This window comes from Solanum tuberosum, unplaced genomic scaffold (genome assembly GCF_000226075.1).
Source record: "Solanum tuberosum cultivar DM 1-3 516 R44 unplaced genomic scaffold, SolTub_3.0 scf00507, whole genome shotgun sequence".
NCBI lineage: Eukaryota > Viridiplantae > Streptophyta > Magnoliopsida > Solanales > Solanaceae > Solanum > Solanum tuberosum.
This window is the reverse complement of record NW_006239431.1, coordinates 221,917-230,021: the sequence shown is the minus strand read 5'-3', so window position 1 is coordinate 230,021 and position 8,105 is coordinate 221,917.

Here is an 8,105-nt window from a genome sequence, read left to right as displayed (position 1 = left end):
AGACAGCGAAGGTGGATGGAGTTACTTAAGGATTATGATGTGACCATTCAATACCATCCGGGCAAGGCTAATGTGGTGCTAGACGCCTATGAGTTGAAAATCGGTGAGTATGGGTAGTTTAGCTTGCTTAAGTGTAACCAAGCGACCTTTGGCTAAAGAAATTCAGACCTTGGAGTCTAAGTTCATGCAATTGGGCATCTCAGAAAGAGGTGGGGTGTTAGCTAGTATTGAAGTAAGGGCCACATTCATTGATGAGATCAAGGCCAAACAATTTGAGGATGAGAATTTGGAGGAGCTTTAGAAAAAGACTACGATCGGTAAGGCTCAAGAGGCCACTCTTGATGCAGAAGGTGTACTTAGTTTCAAAGGAATGATTTGTGTTCCTCGAGTTGATGATTTGATTCAAAAGTTGTTGGTAGAGTTTCATGGTTCACGCTATTCTATTCATCCGGGTGTGACCAAGATGTATCGAGATTTGAAGCGAATTTATTGGTGGCAGCACATGAAGAAAGGCATAGCGGAGTTTGTGGCGAAGTATCAAAATTGTCAACAAGTGAAGTATGAACATCAAAGGCCTGCAGGTTTACTTCAAAGAATGCCGATTTCAGAATGGGAGGGGATGTAGATCACCCATAAGATGGTTTGAGGCTGGCGATGTGAAACCTTTGGGGTTTGATTTAGTGAAAGATTCTCAAGATAAGGTGAGGAGTATTCAAGCTAAACTTTTAGCAGCCTAGAGTAGATAGAAGAAGTATGCAGATCATAAGGTAAGAGACATGGCGTTTCGAATCGGTGAGAATGTTCTTCTTAAGGTATCACCCATGAAAGGGGTGATGAGATTCGGCAAGAAGGGTAAACTAAGTCCGCAATACATTGGTCCCTTTGAAGTTCTGGAATATGTAAGACCGGTAGCATTTAAATTGGATTTACCTCCTAATCTATCGGGTGTTCATCCGATATTTCATGTGTCCATGTTGAAGAAGTATCATGGTGATAGGGATTATATCATTAAGTGGGACTCAATTGTGTTAGACAAAGACCTCCAATATGAGGAGGAACCGATTACAATTATTGATCGTGATGTTTGCAAGTTGAGGACCAAGGAGATTAAGTTCGTGAAGGTTCAATGGAAGCATCGTCCGGTTGAGGAAGCTACTTGGGAGATCGAGAGGGACATGCGAGACAAGTATCCCCAATTGTTCGTCGATTCAGGTACTACTTCATTCCTTCCTTAGCCTATTTCCCCAAGTTTTGTCACTCGGGGACGAGTGATGGGTAAATTGGTATCTATTGTAACGACTTGCTCCCGTCATTATAGAAAAGCCAATGGGGGAAAATTGGGGTCGAAAAACTTTTTTGTAGTATCTTGAAATTTACCAACCTAGTCCAGATTTGGACGAAATTGAAGTCATTAAGGTGTAGGGAAATCAGGTAAAAATAGGGTGAGTTAATTATGATTTTATTACATGAGGAGATAGATAACTCGTTAATGAATCCGTACGACTTTACAAAATTGAATTCGAGTGAGTAGAACTCCCAAAATCGATCGTAGCGTAAAGGGTATTTTCTGAGCGTTGTTGGTTAGAGGTGTGTTGTTAAATGGGGGGTTTTGGAATTCTTTAAATAGCTCACTGGTTCGTGCAAACAGCTTTGGTGGGGGTTTTTGCCGCTCTGGCGGGGGAGCTACAACGGGATGAGGGCCGTTGTGGAGGGTTCGATGCGACTTAAAATTGTAAATAAATCCCTAAACCATCTTATTTGGCACTTTTTGATTTTTAGAGCTAAGGAACGAACCTCAGGCGACTCCTAACAGTTTTTCACCATTCTTGAGGCTAAAGGTAAGCTTTTCACTCCTCGAATCCATTTTTCGATCTGTAGAACGTAATAGAATGTGTAATTAATGATGGGGGAGGGTTTTGATTTAGATTCTATGGTGGAAACAATCCTAATTTGGATACTTGAGATCATGGGTATTATCTAGGGTTGTTAGAATTGTTAGTAATTCGGGTAATTAGTGATTGTGTATTGATTCCCGTATTATATTGATTGTTTGTAGACCTAGAACAAGCGGAATGAATCTGGAAAGGGAAGGATAATTTTTCTTAGGGTTTCTAGCTTGTTTCGAGGTAGGTGATGGTTGTGATTCTATGATTGTGTGATGTATGTTTGTTCTTGATTCATTATAATACATATATGTATATGAATTTTGCATTGTTGATCACACTTGTTGTAAATGAGATGGATGAATTATGATTGCCATGAAATCATGACTTAAATGTAAGATCTTGAAGATATACTTGTGATTGTAATTGTGGTGTGTTGAATGGATCGGTTGCCACGTTTCAACATAACTAACTTGGATCGGTTGCCACGTTCCGGCATAACTAACTTGGATCGGTTGCCATGTTCTGTCATAACTATGTGATATGTTGTAACGTTCCGGCAAAATGATTGTATCAGGTACCACATTTTGGTATGCTAACTGTTTGGGTTTGGGTTCCATTAGAGGACCAATGATTTGATATAAAATGTGAAGTTGTTCGTAAATGTTGATAATATTGCTATGTTCGATATATGCATGTGATTATATTGTTGTTAATGACTTACTTATGTTGCACTTAGTGGGATGGCCACGTGATCCTACCAGTACACTGTGGTTGTGTACTGATACTGCACTTGCTCTTTATTTTTGGTGAGTACATGGCATCTTCAAGCGGCTACTGACAGGCCTCGCTTAGGAGATTAGTGATCGTTCGAATTCAAGGGTGAGCCAATTCTTCCGAGCTGCCATGGGTTCTCTTTCATCTATGTCTACCATTTTTGGAGTTAGACTTATTTTCTAGTTAGTTGATTAGTTCATTAGATTGGGGTTGCATCCCTTCTTGTTTAGCCTTGTTGAACTTTAGATTATTTTTGGTATATTGACTTTCAGGTTCTAGGTTATTTCTTCTGCATTGTTAGTTGTTAGATATTTTGTGGATGTTTATGAGAACTTCGGATTTTAGCCATTATTTTCGTATACTTAAATGCCTTAGTTTTTAGATTAGTTGCTTGGCTGGGGTTGTAGTAGAGGTTCTCCCACCGGAGTTTTAGTGTGGGTGCCTATTACGATGGTTTGGGTCGTTACAGATAATAATAGAAGATATAAAATAGATAGTAATTCATATCTTCAATTTAAGAACATACATTACATCAATGCAAATAAAGAATCTTAAAACGGGTTGAAATTGGAGATTAATTTGGGCTCAATTGAAGATTTTCTTAAAATAGATTAATACTTGAGTGGGTTGAGATTGACCCCAATTCAAATTTTCTTGAGCTCAACCCTTAAAATTCTGGATGAGTTGGATGGGTTACCTATATTTGGGCTCATTTTTGACACCCCTAATTCACACGAGTACCAATTTATGTACTCATTTTCTTTTTATCGGGAGAACTGCATTCACAATGCAAGTTTAGATGCTCGCAACAAACCAACCTTGCTAGGCATTTGTTGCACCTGAGTTGTGGAGTTGGTAAGCTAGACACCTATCTGGAGCTAGGTCGAGTCTAGTACTCTTTTGATGTCTATATACAAGAAGTATAGTTAGATTAGGTACCTAATGTTGCGTCAAAATTGGAAATGCAAATATACATGGTCAAACAAGTAATAATGTTATTTTTGCGAGCAGAATATCAAATTCGAAAGACTTTTGACAAGTAAATATCTAATTTCACTTTTAATTATAATTAAGTGCAAGTGTGCAAAAAGTGTTTGAATAGTGATTTTAACCAAACAATTTCAATTAACACCTAAGAAAATTAAATAACAAAGACTGGAATTCAACTTGGGATTTTGATCAATAATTAAGGCAATTTCAGGGCTACGACTTTCGTGCGAATTCATGCAAATTGTTTTCAACCTTTGTTTTGCTTTGTTATCCAGTTAATGATTGATGAAGTTAATAATATGGTCGTGACATTTCATACCTCTAACCATCTATCAATATTGACTCTAACCATTTCACGATCCAAAAATGGACGGGATGACACTTGTCGATTCCCACTAAGACAAGTCAGTCTCAACCCAACGTAACAAAAGAAATGCGGAAAACAATAAAGGAAGAACAAGATAAAGTCGAAAAATTTACTCTTTCCATTAAAACCCCCAAAAATTTGATTGTCACGTGTACATGCCACCAAATACATAAAGTGCAGAATTAAGAAATAAGTACAAGTCTTAGAGTCTTTGATTCTAAAATAAAACAAAGCTTAAAGAAAAGGAAAATGGGGCCCGCTGGAATGACAAGCAACTACCTCTCGATATTTCTTTAACAAGCCTCTTAAAGTAAGAGAAGAAGGACGATCACACTAAACCGACTCGTAACTTACACAAGTGTAGAAGAAAGGAGTGAGTACCAACATCACGGTACCTAACAAACAATCTAATAAACAAGACATTTAGCTAGAAATGGAATACCCCTTACACTGCAACCCAACCTCCTCAAACTACAATTTGCACCCCACCCAAGCAGTTCTATAATTCACAACTCACAGGCTCAATAATCACAACCAATAGTCACAATTTAACAACCAAACGAATCAGGTAAGTCAATCTCAATGTTAAGTAGATCAATTACACACAACCAATGTATCAATCATAGTTAACAATCAAGTCACACATAACATATGCCTCAAGTCACAATAATTAATCCCTCGCCGAAACCATTTCTCATCGGCACCATATCTCTAGCCTAAACTATTTCCCATCAGCTTTAGATCAATCCTCTTGCCGAAAATGACTTCGACATCACAACACTTGCCGGAAATGACCTCCACATAATAGCACTCGCCGGCAATGACCTCTACATCGTTAATATCACATGTTTCATCACAGTGTTCAACAATCAATGCACACAAACAATAGCACACCGCATGGAAGAACCAATAATTCATGAAATTCAAGTCCACATTCATGCTATCAAGCATTTCATCAACCAATCAATAAGGGTCACAACAAGGCAATTCACATAATCATGTTCATCACCTTGCCTTTTCATTTTTTGACCCCTTTTTATCCATTACACCCAACATACAAACAATATAGGGAATACACGAGTTCTACTAGAATACAAGGTTTAGGAGATCAATTGCCTTAAATAAATCAATAATCACACCAATAATCGAGTCTTCACCTTCTAAATCACTTCTACAGCCACACAATCTATATACAAGCAAGTATTCACAATGACTTTCTGGAAAGTTTGAATCCGAAATTTCAATACTTGAAAGTAGGGGTGTACATAGATCGATTTGGTTTGGTTTTTCATTAAACAAAACCTAAACCAATTATGTCGGTTTATTAAATCTAAAAACCAAATCAAACCACGCAAAGTCGATTTTTTCAGTTTCAGTTTTAGTTGATTTTTACAACTATACGGTGTTTGAAAAAAGATCAAATATATTTTTCACTTACCTGTGTGATCAGCTAAACTTAAGAAATGTTAAATGAATAGAAATCTTCATAAAGACGTTAAAATTCACATGAGTACAAAATATATTTTTTTAAATACCAACGTTCATTATGTTAAATTAATAAATTTAAAGGATACAGTCAAATTAAATACAAAACGAAATATTTACAAAGTAAATTTTTAACTTCAAATTTGAAAAACTATAACAATATAATTGTAACTTCGGATCTTAATACAAAATAAAATATTTAGAAATTTTACAAGCCCAAATTTGAAATAAAATATATGAACATTGAAAACTATAAATTAACTAAAAATATATTAACAAAGTAGATTATGTCGGTTTGGTTTGAGTTCATTTTGACTTTTTTTCTTTTAATACCAAACCAAAGCAAGAGTGGTCATTTTTTTTTTCAACCGCCAAACCAACCAAACCAAACCACAAATCGGTTTTTTTTTCCGGTTTGATTTGGTTCGTCGGTTGGGTTTGACTTTAAGGTTTGACTTGTACACCCCTACTTAAAAGCAATACAACTTTATAAACTTATTGGTGAAAAATCATTTAAAAAAGGACTCAAAAATCGTTCCAAATCACCATTCAAGTTAAGAACTTGAGTTCTTGAAAAACCTCACAATTTTCCAATCAAAATCTCATATTTTGAGTTTAAAATCCTTAAATATTCATACGGAAATGAAGTTTTAGGGTCATGAAAGCTTACCTGAATGATTTAGCACATGAAAACATTTCCGAAATTGCCACCAAGGATTTTCCAAGCTCAAAACTAGAAAATGAGGCTTCAATCTTAAAAAATGGCAGGTTATGTCACGACCCGAGTCTACACCCTGGATGTGACCAGCACTCAAGAACCATTGCTGGTCCCCAAGCGAACCCTCATCCTTGCTGACTACAAGCGGAACACTAACTCAAGCATGCAAAAGCTAAAAAAAAACTGAATTCAATTCCAATACTCAACTTTAAAATAATCTGAACAATACTAAATAGATAACTCTGAATAAATAATATATTCAGCTCGCCATAAATAGGCAACTTAAGTCTTTAAAACATTTAACAAAATAAATGAACAAACTTCTGAAACTCTATTGTCTATCTATGAAGTCTCTAAATGACTAAGATGGATGTCGGGACAAGACCCACGACCTACTAACAACTGATACAACTGAAAGTAAAAGTGGAACACTCCGGAAGTAAGGAGGCTCACCATAGCTAACTCGAACTCCATATGGTATCAACGAAGTTCCTATTGATAATCCTGAATACCTGGATTTGCATTATGAAAAGTTGCAGGAAAAATGGCTCAGTACGTGGAATGTACGAGCATGTAAGGGGAATTCTAAAGCATAATATAAGCTTGAACTTGATAAAAGGAAACATACTTACCTCTTTTCAAACTTACTCAACTCAAGGAATAATCAAGGATACTCAAAACTACTCAAACATACTAAATTCAGAAGTACTCAAGGATACGATACTCAATTAGTAATAATGTTCTTAACTTAGTGAAACTCTACAATAAGGTACTCGACACAATGAATCACAGATCAACTCAAGATACTCAACTCAAGATACTCAAGGATGAAGCAATAGTAAAAGATGCAATATATAAACAGCTTTTAAAACAAAAGAAAACAATTCAGTGTATTGAAGAGTACAATAACAACTCAATTTATGTATAATAAAATATAATATATCTATGGGAGTTTATCTAACCGACAACCACCACTATGAGCCTAAGTGATGATACAACGTCTTGCCCACACTGCTGGAACTGTCCTATACTTTGCCGTCATATAGGACGCCTTAACTAAGTGGATCCACTAGTCTATGCTAAAAAGCACTAAGGAGTAATCTAAAAAGTATGATACATTCTACCCATGATGGCTACATGGTTTATGGCAGCTCTGAGTTATCTGAACTCTCCCCCATATTGGTGCTCAATACTAGTCCCAAAATATACTAGCTCATATGTTTAAAAACATAACTTTTTCTGTGGTTTGAGATAATTACTCAAAAATCTATCTTGATCTTAAAAGAGATGATACTCAAACTGCGCCAAAATCTTTTGGAAATCTCAGTTTCCTCTCATCTTAAATGTGAAAACATTTACTCTTGGGAATACTTAGTTCCCATATATCATTTTTAAAGAAAATGAACTCTACTCTTACTCTTTATTCAACCTAAAGCTTAAGTCTTAAAACAAAGTTAAAACGTTTGTAAAAGACTTCTTAAAATATGGTTCATGCCGAATTATGGACGTGAACGACTCAATGCAAGGTTTTCAAAAACCATATGTAGAACTCAATACTTGGAACTCAAGAACTTCAATTATACTACTCATTTCATTCGTTTAAAAAATTCTCAACTCAGAGGGTTCATGCCGAATTATGATCATGAACTACTCAACTCAAGGATTTCATGGGTAACATGTAATAGTCCCATGATTAGAAATATAATCTCAAAGGGGATTAGGAATTCAATACTTAAGACCTAGAACTTGAAGATACTACTCCTTTCAAAGATATTAAAATTATCGAGTTTATGCATAATTTATGAGCATGAACGACTCGACTCGAGGGTCTTCACAAAAAATATAGAACTCATGTATACGACTCTTCTCATTCTCATACTTACTT